The sequence below is a fragment of the Podarcis bocagei genome, assembly GCF_964188305.1.
Source record: "Podarcis bocagei genome assembly, chromosome: 8".
NCBI classification, from domain to species: Eukaryota; Metazoa; Chordata; class Lepidosauria; order Squamata; family Lacertidae; genus Podarcis; species Podarcis bocagei.
Window position 1 is genome coordinate 55,684,044 of NC_138133.1, and position 14,126 is coordinate 55,698,169.

The window sequence follows — 14,126 nt, forward strand, 5'->3', positions numbered from 1 at the left end:
CGCGAGGTACCGAAGCGGGCGCTCTTTTGTGAGCAGCTCGGCGGCGTTTTCTGCGGGAAGCGCGGAAGGGCTTCCAGCCAGCGCGGCGGCGGTGGCGGTTGCTTCTCCCATTTCCTGTGGGCGCACTGCTGAGGGAACCGCCGGCGAGGCGCGGGGGACTCTCCACCGTCCCGCTCCGGGGAGGAGAAGGAGGCAGGCGGAGGGCGGACTTGCAGCGCGTGGGTGGGGTCTCCGTTTCCTCGTGAGGTTTCCTGCCCGGGTCGCCCGGAAGGGTTGTGGAGGACGGCGGCTTTTGTTGTGTGTGGAGGGCGGGGGGTGGGGAGCGACTCCCTGGCTGAGGCGGCATTTTCTGCTTCCTGCGTGGGATACTGTTGCGCGGGGGAACTCTGCTGATGGGGGGCGGGGCGCACCACGGTCTCGTTCGCGCGTGGAGAAGAGGAGGAGGGTTGCTCTGTGGGGTGGCTGGGAAGTGTGTGTGTGGCGGAGGGATGCTCTGAAATAAGGCGACTTCGCCTTTTCCGGCCTCAGGGAACACTCGCTGCCTCTTCTCCCCTGCAAGCCGCTCTTGCGCCTGCCCTTTTAAATCGGCAGGAGGACCTCTTCGCGAATTTACGGGATTAGCCCGGAGCCACCTGGTGCTTGAGATTTCCCCTCCCCCCGCTCTCTCTCGCTCTCTTTTCCCCGCCCACTTCTCGAACTGACCCCCCCCCTTCCTTTGGGACCGGGGAACCTGCCCGCGCCTCGCCAACCCAGCTCAGAGAATATATTTCTCTGAGGGGGGGGGGGAGTATCTTTTCCCATTGGCTCCGGTTCACAGCCAATCGGCGCGGCGGGCGAAAGTGCCGTCAGGGAAAAGGAAAACCCTGAGACTGTGACGTAAGAAACGGAGTGGAACAAGGGGCGGAGGAAATGGAATCCCGGGAGTAGGAAGGAGGACTCGGCGATAGGTGTGTGCGAGGGAGGGAGGAGTGGAAACGGGGCGCGCAAGATGACCCCCCCCCCAAACAAGGCTGTTCAGTCTCGAGCCCTGGATATGATCGGTGGCTTCTAAAGAAGAGTTGGGAAGGAAGCAAAATTCCGGAAAGGGGGTGTGGGGATGTAGGAGCGCACCCCAAACTGGGGGGGGGGATGAGTGCAGCTTGGTGGGAAGATCATTGTGGGTTGGGGAGGGGCACCTTGGAGAGCGGAAGTTAAGAGGTGTTTGTGAAGTAAGGAAAGGAAGAGGTTACTAACCAGAGGAAAATGGGCTTGGCGCCCTAATGTGGAAGTGGGGAGGATGGTGTTCTTAGTCTGGACCAAAGGGTTTAGGCTGACGAGGATGTGTTTCAGACATAATGGAGCAGGATCCAGCTTGTTCTTACACATTTTTCTTTTCTTCTCTCTTGCAGGTTATGAAACCCTTTTCCTCTTCTTACCAGTATGCCATTAAGCACATATTTTATTATCTGTCATCAACAGTCCTTACTAATGTTTCCCCGAAACTCTTCCCGATGAGAACCTGTTTTTCAAGAATAGGCAATTTTATTTAGCTAACTTATTATAACTTTGTCCTCTTCTTTCCCTGTGCTTTGACCTACTTCATATATTCTAAATGATTACTGTATTTTTTTAAGGAATTGTTTTTGGCATAGTTTCATATTTGTACTGTATATATGCAGGCAGACTTTGCAAATCTCATGCACAAGATTATTTTGAGCAGTTGCAAAAGCATTTCTTGCAGCAGATTTTGCAATGTGTTTGAGTGATTCACTTTGGATCTTTTGAACTTGGTCACATCTTCTCATTTCAGGAAGTTTGCTTGTCACAACACTACTCTAGACCTCAATCCAGTTCCAGCTAACTTCTTCTTTTACTCAAGTTTACACTTCCTGAGACACACACTATATATATATATCACACACGCACACAGCACAAGTTAACTAATCCACCTGGAAACATCCTGCACTGGAGCATGATGCCTTTTCAGGTTCTCTCCCTTTCACTTGGTCCCATCCTTGCCACAGTGCCATAGTCCCTTATCCCTTTAGGTTAGTACCTCATAGTCATTTTTGCTGGTATAAGATTTTCTTTTTAATTTGTTAAAAATCTGACAAAAATATGCAAGAGAGGAAGATAACGACTCAATTTAAAGCAATTATTCTAAAATTATTCTTAAAAAATCAAATTGTAGGTTCCCTGGGCTTTCTCTGACATAACTTTCTGTTCATTTAGTAGCTTTTTGAAGTGCTAGTGCAAGCGTATACCATTGGAAATAATGTGAGAATCATTTTTCTCCATAATGTTCTCTGGGACAATCCTGGGAACAGAATCTTAACTTCTTATTGGATATTTTTTCTTGCTGAATCACCTCAGGAATAGTTTCTAGTCAGTGTAACCATTCTGCATGTCACAGAATTAATTCTCTATAGAAGCAGAGATTGTTAGCTAAAATAAAGTATCCTAATAAGAATTAGCCTCCTATTTTGTTTTGCATTCAGTTACTTCTTTGCTGCCATTATTAATGCATAATGATTGTTTCAAATTAATGTGGACAAGTCTTTTATAATTTTACATTAAAATAATAGTTGTGATTTTTATGATGAATGATAGCAAAAGCTATGTACTTTTGTACAGTGGTGCCTCGCAAGACGAAAAGAATCCGTTCTGTGATTCTCTTCGTCTAGTGGTTTTTTCGTCTTGCGAAGCAAGCCCATTGAAGGATTAGCGGATTAGCGCTATTTTAGCGGCTTATCTGCTGATCGGATCAGCTGATAAGCAGCTAAGCGGCTTAGAAAAAGGGGGGAGGGAAAAAAAACCAGCAGGAACTTGCAAGACATTGTCGTCTTGCGAAGCAAGCCCATAGGAAATTCGTTTTGCGAAGCACCTCCAAAACGGAAAACTCTTTCGTCTAGCGAGTTTTCCGTCTTGCGAGGCATTCATCTTGCGGGGCACCACTGTACTTGTTTCTTGCCATGGCAAAGGCTCTCAGTTATGTATATACCGTATTTTTCTGGGTATAAGACACCCCCTATTTTGGGGGACTCCAAATTAAGAAAACACCCTTCAGCACTACCTGTGTATAAGACGAGCCCCAATTTTAAACCTAATTTTTTGGTAAGAAAACCTAGTCTTATACATGGGAAAATACGGTAAATATATTTGTTATAAACACTTAGAAGAACTTCCTTCCAACAGAAGTCCAGTCTAAGGGCAACGGAATAGAACTGGGCTTAGCATTTCAATCTGTGTACCATGTATCTTCAGATATACACATATATAGATGTATGTATGTTAATAAAAGGGAGCCCCTGCTCAGTAAAATAGTAAATATATGAGTTTCCAGAGGGATAGCCATGTCTGCTGCAGCAAAACCAACAAAGTCTTGTGATATCTTGAATACTAACATGTTTTATTGTGTAAACTTTTATGCATTAAATTTCAAACTGTTTAAAGCTGTGAACATTTTGAAGACTTGATTTTGCACATGTTTTATCGTGTAAACTTTTATGCATTAAATTTCAAACTGTTTAAAGCTGTGAACATTTTGAAGACTTGATTTTGCACATGGATTTCTTGGCTTGTTTCGCTGAAGGATTGATTTGACAACACTGTGGAATATATTTGCTTTGTATTTGACTGGGTTCAACCTGTATTTTGCTTGAAGAACTCTTTGCATTCTGTTGCCTTCCTAGAAGCTACAAATACATCATTGACATGTCATGTAATATGTGAAAACCATGACAGTACATAGATGCCATGTTGAATTACTTGTCACTTAGTGAATAGACGGATCAGCTTCTATGTATTAGGAGGAGGAATCTTTCTTCCAAGAGTAGGATCCTGTAGACATTATCTATGTTCTTGAATCTGCCATGAACCAATTAATTGCAGTATGATTGACAAACTTTGTTTCCTCATTTAAATCCAAATTGTAGTTTGTTGATGTGTACAGACACAGAGGAGGCAGTGATCGCATGTACAATTTTTGAAAAGCTGACACTGTTTTCACACCTGGCATGAATCCAGCTTAGCAGCACATGTGTCTGCTCCCTCATAGTGAAGTTGTGTTCCATCAGCTGTCTGATGTCCACATCAGCAGGTCAAATACTGGAACAGCTTGATGCATCTACTCCAAAGACGCTTCTGTATACTTGGAGAACGTTTCACTAAGGATCTGGCTAATATGAAATCTTTGAATGTCACTGAAATAAGACGTGTTCTTGCTTCACCATTCAGTCTTCAGGTGGGGAATGTCTTTTTTCTGGACTGGTATGTATGCTTTCCTGGTATATTTTATCTTCCCATTATCACTTCACCATTATTCCTTTTTGCCAGCATGAAAACAATCAACCTAAACACCAAGAAGGCCTTACAAGCAAAACCTTGGCCACAATAAAGGCTCCACTAAAAGAGAAGTGGTGATCAATGTGTATTTATGATACTTATTCTAAGCAATATACAATTATACACTGAAATGTAAGTGCTGTTTTTTTCTGTGCATGACCTTGTATGAATGTTTTTGTGTGTGCACTTACATGCATGATTCATATGCAGTGACAGGGACCATAAATTGTTGCCATAGAATTATGAGTAGGACTGGGTGATGAAAATGTAGTCTGGGGAGAACCATTTGAAAATGGTGCATTTGAAAGAAAGAAGACTGGAATGCAGCAGACGTAGAGCTGGGGCATGGGCCTTGGAAGCAGTACCTGTCTGGGCAGTGGGTGGCAGGCTTTGTAGCTTGAAAGTGTACTGTCAGTGAATGGGGAACACCCATGCTTGGTGAAACCACAGTCAACTCACTTTCAGGAGAAATAACTTGAGGAACCAGTTCATACTGCTACTGTGAAAAGGCCATCAGTAGCAATAAAGGTGAGTATGCATTCATGCACCTCACTGCACGTAACATGTTACTTATATATGCATCCGGCATTAAGTTTCTAATGACCACTGAAATCAATAGGCTTAGGTGTGCTTAACTCTGTGTTGGTATGTAGCTTATCCTGAAAAAAATACTTTTTGTGTATACTTTGTTAAAAGCAGTAATTCAAACATTGTTTTGACACTGCTTGCTGCAAATGCAGCCCTATACACTTTTACCTGGGAGTGAGTCACATTGTGGGGCTTCTGAGTAAGCATGTATAGGATTGCATTGTAAGACTATATTATGAACCACCACAATTTGCAGCTGTGACTTTAAAATACTGAATTTTATATAAATATAGATTAGTTCCCTTTCTCCATGTTTGTAATATTAGTAATAAATAAAATTGATTTAAAATCAGTAGTTTACCTTTTTATTTAACAACAGCGTTAACTAATTTTTAAAAATAACTTATATTGTTGTTTTTAATGGAAAATCGTAGCTAATCTATGTTAAGTGATCTTTCGGTATTCCCCTTGGGATCAAATGGGTGATGGGAATAATATGGGACACAAATTTGTTCCATATTCCCATTATATAGGGTAGCATATATTGTGAGGCCTAGTGTGGACTCTTAAATAGTGTTCGTGAAGTATACCCACAGTAGTTTTCTCAAAACTTTGAGACCTTTGTCATTATTATATTTTTAGTCTGCCTTTTCTTGAACCCAAAGCAACATAGATTCTCTCATCCTCTCTATCCTTGTGACTCTGGAGTGAGCAGAGAATAATAGAATCATAGAATTGTAGAGTTGGAAGGAACTATGAGGGTCATCTAGTTCAACCTCATGCAGTGCAGGATTATTTTGCCCAACGTAGGGCTCAAACCCACAACCCCAAGATGAAGAGTCTCGTGCTCTGGACTGAGCTATTCAGTAGAATGAGAGACTAGTTGAATTTATTATGCACCTCTTACAAGCAGGCATAGTAGAATATTTTGGGAAGTCATGTTAAATTATATGAACACACTAATCAAGTGTACCTAGAATACTTTAAGAGAAAAAACAAAACCAATTTCTCTTCTAGATTCTATTATATGAACCTGAGAACAACTGTCAAAACGGTCTGTTTCTCTAGCTGTCCATACAGCTAATCATTTCAGCTACTAGCATCCATCCTGGACTCAATATTAACAGGAAATAGTTGCCTAACATAATCTGCAGATTACCCATAGAAAGTTACATGCATCTGCTTTGCCTCCCCTCCTACAGCTCAGTCATCCTTTGCTCACTTCCTCCTTTGCACACTGTGGGGCAAAACCAAAGTTCTGATTGCTACAGTCAATACTAGAAGAGAGTAGGCGAAGTGATGAATGGAAGAATGGATTGAGGGGTTGGGGGCTGTAACATCCTGTCTCTGCCTGGGATTTTTTGAAAGCTCAGCAATGATTTATGGGTTAATATTTGGCATTCCTAGAACAGAATCTTCTGCCCACTACAGTTCCAAAGTCTCCATTTTGATGTGATGGATTTTAATCCTAGAGGCTTCCATATTACCCAAGGGCTTGTTATATACCTCCCCTCTCTCCTTCAATAAGCATTGAGCACATTCTTAACTGCTTAATCAAGTGTTTGTTTCTACATATATGCTGTTTTCCAGTTTAGAAAAAGTAATGCCTCTGTGTGAATATAACATATAGCAGAATCTAAAACTAAGCGTAAAAATGTTAAGTGCTACACTGTACTTTTCCCACCTCTTAGCTTCTTCAATTTCAGCTAACAATGTTTCAAGATACAAAATTTGTGGTCTGGATTTTAAATTCAAAGAAAATTAACTGATTTAACAGATTATAAACTCATACTGAAAGTAGCAGCTAGTATAATGGTCAGCTATCTTGATGCAGGCTAGAGATGTTTCAAGATGTATATTCAGAATTGCTTAACACATAAATGAGTTGTTTAAAACACTTTACTCACAACAGGTGTTGAACTCACAATATATGTACAGTGGTACCTCGCAAGACGAATGCCTCGGAAGACGAAAAACTCGCAAGACGAAAGAGTTTTTCATTTTTTGAGTTGCTTCGCAAGACGAATTTCCCTATGGGCTTGCTTTGCAAGACAAAAACGTCTTGCAAGTTTGTTTCCTTTTTCTTAAAACCGCTTGAAGAGGTGCAGTTGCGACTTGACCGTGCTTCGCAAGACGAAAAAACTCGCAGAACGAATTAATTTCGTCTTGCGAGGCACCACTGTAATTAATGGGTGGACTCACCCAACCCCCTTCCAGAGCTGAATTATGAAAGAATTCTAAATGGTGCACATATGGAACAAGGGAATAGTATTCTCGGCTAATTGACATGTAACGTACACTTATGATCTTGTGCGTATATGAAGTCCATGTAACACCTAAAATCGTGAACTTTAACCTCCAAAGACTTACAATGAAATCTAGTCTAACCATGCATCAAATTATAGCAGTGCTTGAGCCACTAAACTAAGTTGGGTATCTACTTATCCCGTGAGAGCTCTGGTGCCTTTAATAATTGTGTGGCATGCAGATGTTTCAGACTTGCACCTGCTAGATATGTCTACCATATGTGTATATATAAAGTACAAGAACACAGTCTTGAGTCAGAAATTAAAACTTCATTGGGGAGCTGCTGGGAGATGCAATGGCATTCATGTGTGATGGGACTTCAGAAACATGAAACCTGAGGATAAGCAAATGGCCAGCACGCTTATGGCCTATTCACATGAACACTTAAACTACATTAGCAGATAGTTTTGTCAAATATTAACCTGGATGTGTTATCCCTACACTTAAAAGCCCTGTTTTGGACCTTTCAAAGGGACAGGCCTGATCTCCTAATTGGACTCTTAAATAACATTAATTCTTTCTGTTCCCCGGAACACAGACTTGGATTCAGAGAAGCAAGCAGAGTTCGTCCCCACCTTCACAAGTTTATCGAAAAGCAGTGGTATTTTCTGTGGAGAATGGCTCTATTTATTTTTAAAAAATTTGGTCGTTCATGGGCTCCTTGAATTTAGAAATTATCCCACGCTTTATCATTTTACAGTAAGGACGAATTATCGCCGCCCACCCGGAAGAACCTGTCTTTATATATGGCCATAAATTGCTATTTTTTTTGGGGTGGGGTGGGGGGAGAGACACGGGACATCCCATGAGGCAGGCAGGAGGCGGGCCGTGGTTCTCGGACAATTCCAGCACAGGACACATGGCGGTTGTTTCATCGCGTGCACAACTAACACTGTGCCCTTCAGGCGGACGCGGTTCTAGAAGATCACACGGTTAAGGAGAGATTGGCAGCGGCATGTTGGAAGCACGACTGAACACACCGGGGCGGGCAGGATTCTCCCCTAGAAACGAGGCGGCGGTGAAGTCCTTTGGAGAGTCTTTCCGTCGCAGGTGCTTTTCCCACCCTCCGCGCCCCCTTCTTCTCCCATAATAACTCTGCGGAAGGAGGGTCCCTTCTTTTCCTCCCGGGCGCCGCCGAACTTTTCCACAGCCCCGGCGGGAGTTGCTCCACTCCGCCTGAAGCGGCAGCGGCGGCGTGTTCTGTGCGGCCAGGTTAAGCTGCGTGAGGCCCCGAGCGAGCAGCAGGCTCCGTCCTGGGAACGCCGCCCCTCTCTGGCCGGCCATTCGCCCGCGGGCGAGGCAGGGCGCCACCTCGCTATCTCCATGTCGATATCTGGGTCCTGGACGCCGTCCTCCTCTCCGCCCCGCCCCCTTCCCCTCCCGTCGCTTGAGGGCGGCGGGCGAAGAAGTGGGTGTCGACTTGTCTGAGCCCTTGTGTACCCGGCGCCCTGTCAGCGCTTGACGCCCCCCTCCCCCAACCGTCCATCTCCCTTTCCTTCCTTCTTTCCTGAGGGCGGGGGGGGGAGGAGGAGAGTGTCCTCGTGGAGAGCGGAGGCCGAGGGGGGGGGGAGGAGAGGAGGAAGGAAGGAAAGAAAGCGGAGGAGGGAGTTAGTGACCTGACCCCCTCCCCCCGCTGCCCTTTTAGGAAGGCTGGATTCTTGCATAAATTATGCCGGTGGCTGATGACGTGTAACCTTGTGGGGCGGGGTTTGCGGGCGCGCGCACTCTCCCTCCTTCCCTCTCTCCCCCCCCCGCCCCGCTCGCTCGTCCACGGGAGGCAGGCAAGGAGGGAGGGAGAGAGGGCAAGTGGCGTCGGGAACGCGCCTCGTGGCGGGCGGAGGGAGCGAGCGAGCGACGGGGGCGGGCGAGCGGACAGGCAGGGGGCGGTAGCAGCAACGGCAGCCGCTCGGCTGGCTGGTGTGTCGCTCGGCTTTTGCGGACGCGCTCGGGAACTATCGGATTAAACTTGAATCGAGTGAAATTACACAAAGGAGCGAAGCGGACCCGGGACCCGGTGGAGACCCGGAGACCCTCGCTGACCCCCCTGCCCGCCCTTCTCGCCGGCCCTGGTCAGGGATCTCCGCCCGCCTCGCTTTGACCGCCCGGCCGAAACCAACTCCCGGTGCGTGTGCGCGTGTGTGGGTCTCTCTCTCTCTCTCTTCGTGTTTGTTTGTTTGTGAGGGAGAGGCGCTCGCTCGCTCTCCGGCTCTCTCGCCCCCCCCCCGTCCGCTCCCGAGGACGCCTCCGCCGCGCCAGCCCTGACCCCGGTGAGTGACCCGCGCCTCAGAGCCGCCTCGGAGGCAGCCTAGAGGGCAGCGCCGGCGCGCCGGGCGAGAGAGAGCGCGGCTGTCCGCGGCCCACAGCCGGTCCGGCGGAGGGCGGGGGGAGCGGAGGGGCGCGCGGTGTGTCGGCGAGCCTCGCCTGGTTCTCTGGTCCATGTGCATCCCTCGGCCGAGGAGCTTCCCAGGATGTAAAGCGGGGGGTGGGGGTGGGAGAGAGGAAGGAAGGAAAGAAAGAAAGAAAAGAAAGAGGAGGGAGAAGGGAGAAGAAGAAGAAGAAGCGACGAACCCACACGCCGGTGAGAGCGGGAGCCCGAGCGAGCCTGGCGGCTCTTCTCAGCCTGACCTCTCTCCTCTGCCTCCCCTCCCCCACTCCCTTTCCTCGAGCGCAAGTTTTGGAGGGCGATTAAAAGGAGAGGAAAAGTTGGGCGAAAGTCTCCGCGGGAGGAGGAGGGGCGGCGGGGGCCGGATCGCGGCGAGCGGGATGAGGCGACGGGCTGAGCGCGGCGGCTCCCCGGGAAGGCTCCCCCCTCCTCCGCCCGCCCGCCCTGCTGGCCACGCTGAGCGCTCCCGGCCCTGGCAGCACAACAAGCGCTAACAAAGTGCGGGGGCCGCCCGCCTCGCCCCCCTCCACCCTCCCCGCCTCCTGCTAGCTTGACCCGGGGGCTCCTCGCGGACACATGGAGCCATGGGAGGAGGAGGAGAGAGAAAGAGAAGAGAGCCCAAGGAAATGGAGGTGATGATAGAGGAGGAGGAGTGGTGGTGGCGGGGGGGGGGGCGGCGAGAGAAGAGAAGAGGCACGAGGTTGTGCCGGGGTTATTTGTCTTCGCTGGAAAGGAGCGGGGAGGCTGGCGGTAGGAGTGAAACGGGAATCACACGGGGGGGGGGAGGAGATCACGACTGTTTCCCAACAACCCAAGAAGAAAGCGTGTGTGTGTGTGGTTTTTTGTGCTGGGGGGGGAGGGAGAGACGCTCCCCAGGCAGCTTGGATTGGGGCTGGTGGCGGAGGCGATAGCAGTAACAGCAACAACAACATAATAGGAGACTTAACCCCGCGGACCAAGTCTGCTTCCCTTTCTCTGTGTGTGTCTCTCTCCCTCTCTCTCCCCCCCCCCTCCCGCCGGGCGATCTCTTCCTTTCGCCTGCGCGCTTCCCCCTCTCTGTCTTTTCCCCTGATCGAGAGCGGGTCGCTGAGAAGGTCTCCCTGGTGGCCGTAGTTTTCCCCCCTCCCTTCCCGAAACCAAGGCCATTTTGAGGGTGAGCGGAAAAGGTGGTTTGAGGCCAGGCGGTCAGGGAGTGTATGTGTTTAGGTTTGATTCATAAAGGGAAATGGGGTTGGCCGGGAATTTTGTTTCTCCTTTGGCTCTGGTGGGTGGGTGCTGAATGTGGGGCTGGTGGAAGTAGGAAGCGGACGCTGGGGATGTGCCGGGGGGGGGGGACACTGGAGGTGGGTAGGGAAGGTTGTTAGTGGGTCACAGGGAGCAGCCATCATTATATTGCATTCATTTTTCCTGATAGCATTATATAAGGGGACACCCTTCTGTATTAGGAGGCACCCCCTTAATCTACCGGTGGGGCAGGCGGGGGGGGGGAACACATTAAGCTCGTGGGATTTACCACATAGGCAATAAATCGGATGAGTTTCTCCAGATCACTTTGGGATAGTGCTCACGCCTTCCTTTTAAAGTACTTTTAAAACGGACAATGGACAAAAGAAAAGTAGCAACGCGCTGGGAGTTTCCTTTGAATTACTAGAGATTTTTTAGATACAACAGCCAACTCATTCTACTTTGCCTTTGCTTTTGTTTGGTGTAGTACTGAATGTGCTTTCCAAGCAGATCTTGGTGAGGTTTTTTTTTTTTCATTTGCAGTGAGCTTTTTGACCACTTGCTACTCATAGATTTCGGTTTGCAAACTTAAAATTTCAAACCGATATGGCCCTTCTCTCCTCCTCCCACTTAGGAGATGTGTTCCTTAGAATATATATCTATTTAATAGAAGCTCATCAGCTTTTATCCTGGTGGAAATACACTTTTATATCTCATATTACAATAACTACAAATTTTAAGATAAAAGTTGAACAATTTTTTGTTTTCTTGCAGATCATCCATTCTAACGGAGGCAAAAAATCTTAGTGACTGTGACCCTAGCAGCATGGGTAGCCGATTTATCCCAATTACAAATTCAGTTAGTTTGCAGTAATGTGTGAGTATTATTTTATTCTTGTTGTTAAAAAGCACAGTTGCTAACTATTTTTTGTAGGAATTGATGTTGATATTTTTTCCAATTAGAGTGCTGTGTCTGTTGCTTAGAGTATTTTTGTATTGCTGTTGCACAACAGAGGCTCTTGTCTTTAACCTAAAATGGCAGCTTAATTTGACTAGGGCCCCATTCATTGACAGTGATAATAAAAAGGCTGAAAGCTAAATGTAGCTGGATGCTTGGAGTACATTTGAGAATTCTACCTTGCATTATAGGATGGCACAGAAAGAGCAGCTTCCATCCAGAGTACAATCGTTTACAACAAAACATCTTATTTTGAAGTATTTGTTAATAAACAATGGACAGAAAGTTGAATAATCATGAAGGGGCTTGGAAGGTTTATCATTTCCCTTCCTCCAGACCCTGTCCAAAATAGAATTGAACTGCTCTACAATATTCACTATTGTTTGAAGTAGTGGGCTCCATTTCTGAAGTATGAAACAGGTGACTGTCATTCGTGTCCATATTTTTAAATGGGGCATTTACTTTTTCTCATCACAATAGTTTAATACTAATTTGGAGTATAATTTATTTCCTGACAAATTGTTACTTAAGCATATGTTCACAAGTTTTTATAGGACATGTCCTATTTCAAATCATGTATTGTAAATTGTGCTAGTTATCAAAAGATTCTACAAAATACCAACTATTTCTGGAAGATACAGATATCTACCTTATTTTTGAACCATTTAATTTGCAAAGGGTATTCTATTGCATATTTTAATCCTTGAAATTTGAGATAACAACAAAAAAGAATTTGGGATTCTTGCTAGCTTCTTAAAAATCCTGCAAGATTTCTTTAAATAGTAAGTCTAGGAAGGGTTTTTAATACCTTTAAAAACTAATACATACTGAATTACTTTGGTGTCAGGGTTTTTTTTCAACTTCACCTTGGTCTTGAAGAATATCAGATATGATAAAATGTAATGTTAATGCATTGTACTTGTATAACACAAGGCTAGAATACCTGTGGTTTTTAAGTCAATTCTAATACAGTGGTGCCTCACAAGACGGAATTAATTCGTTCCGCAAGTTTTGCCGTCTAGCGAATTTTTCGTCTTGCGAAGCACGGTTTTAACGGTTTAACAAAGTCGCGAGACATTTTCGTCTTGCGAAGCAAACCCATAGGGAAATTCGTCTTGCGAGGCAAATCGAAAACGGAAAAACCTTTCGTCTAGCGAGTTTTTTGTCTTGCGAGGCATTCGTCTTGCGAGGTACCACTGTAGCTTATTTTAAGGTCCACTACTATAGCTTATTTTGGTCAGGGGTCCCTTTACCTTTACTATCGCTTATTTTAGATATACGTTATAAATGTTTTTCAGATTCAGTTGGATTCAAAGGTTCTGTTCTATAACGGAGGGTTCATTTGAGCCAATCCACCAAATCTAGTCAGTTACAAGAATATTTTCAGTTTCATAATACATATTATTTTGTAAGCATCCAAGGAGCTTATATTGGTTGCTGATTACTGTTTTATTGAAGCATGTTGACAGAATTTTTTTTGCAGCTTCTAAGTATGGTGCTGGTGCATGGAAAATTTAATATATTACACTTTTCTAAATACAGAAGCAAGGTAATAAAAGAAAGTCCCAATCTATTCTTACTATTTGAAGGGGATAATCTTCTTATTTATTTGTTTTATTTTGCCTTAAAATGTTTGCTAAGTTACAAGATTTGGAACTTCTGGAACATCGCCTTTTTCATACATTTGTATAAGAAAGAGCATGAAAATCAAGTGTGGTGGTTATATTGTTTTAATGGCATGTATGATTACTGGGAAGCAACATCCAATCAAGATTTCAAACGATCAACAGTTAAAAAGTTGAATGTGGCATGGTCTGAACTCGGCTCTGGAAATACTTGGTCCTTCCTCTTATGATAAGTTGAGCCTTGAAAAAACTTGAAAACCACTGAGAGTTTGCTGCTTTTTGAATGCTCTGAAAGTCAGGACAATCATCACCCTTCTCTCTGGCTTGGCACTGGAGAGAAATGGGTGACTTGCCTCCATCCTTATGCTGAGCCTTAGATGTTCTGCAACCACCTGCCTCTTATTCTTCGGGGAAAGGTGGCAAGCATAGATAGCTACTAAGGCTATCCATAATTTGTGGGCCTCTGGAAGTAGCTGTATATGGATATATTTTTGCAATAAGCCAGTGCAGAGTTTGAAGTTTTTGAAGGAAAAATAGAGGTTGTAAAAGTGTGGCTCCTAAGTAGTTTTTGTCTTTTATGAAGTTTGCACTTTCAGCTCCACTTGACGATATGCTGTAGTAGGATCAGGTCTTTTTGAATGTGGAAACCCAGGATCAGGTCTTCCGCTTGGTCGATCTATACTTTATGTGGAAACCACATTTGTTACTGACACACAAA

The 14,126-nt window shown here is 45.5% G+C and overlaps 1 protein-coding gene and 1 long non-coding RNA gene across 8 annotated transcripts in view; both read left to right on the forward strand.

Annotated features, from left to right (window-relative positions):
• The first annotated feature begins 954 nt into the window (after positions 1-954).
• Positions 955-4,459, forward strand: LOC308593108. Its single transcript, XR_014010724.1, has 3 exons — positions 955-2,027; positions 3,915-4,222; positions 4,315-4,459. It is a non-coding gene; the product is annotated as an uncharacterized lncRNA (long non-coding RNA).
• Positions 4,460-9,050: 4,591 nt separating this feature from the next.
• The window catches only part of CHD7 (chromodomain helicase DNA binding protein 7), a 140,240-nt gene continuing 135,164 nt past the window's right edge, over positions 9,051-14,126 (forward strand). For 2 of the 7 annotated variants that reach the window (XM_081204243.1, XM_081204249.1), the window contains exons 1-2: positions 9,051-9,340; positions 11,600-11,702. The gene's annotated coding sequence lies outside the window, so the exon portion shown is untranslated. Of the gene's footprint in view, positions 9,341-9,378; positions 9,486-9,726; positions 9,797-10,144; positions 10,234-10,696; positions 10,755-11,599; positions 11,703-14,126 lie in introns of those variants that run through there. The other 5 variants (XM_081204246.1, XM_081204244.1, XM_081204245.1 and 2 more) reach the window with 5 other exon arrangements.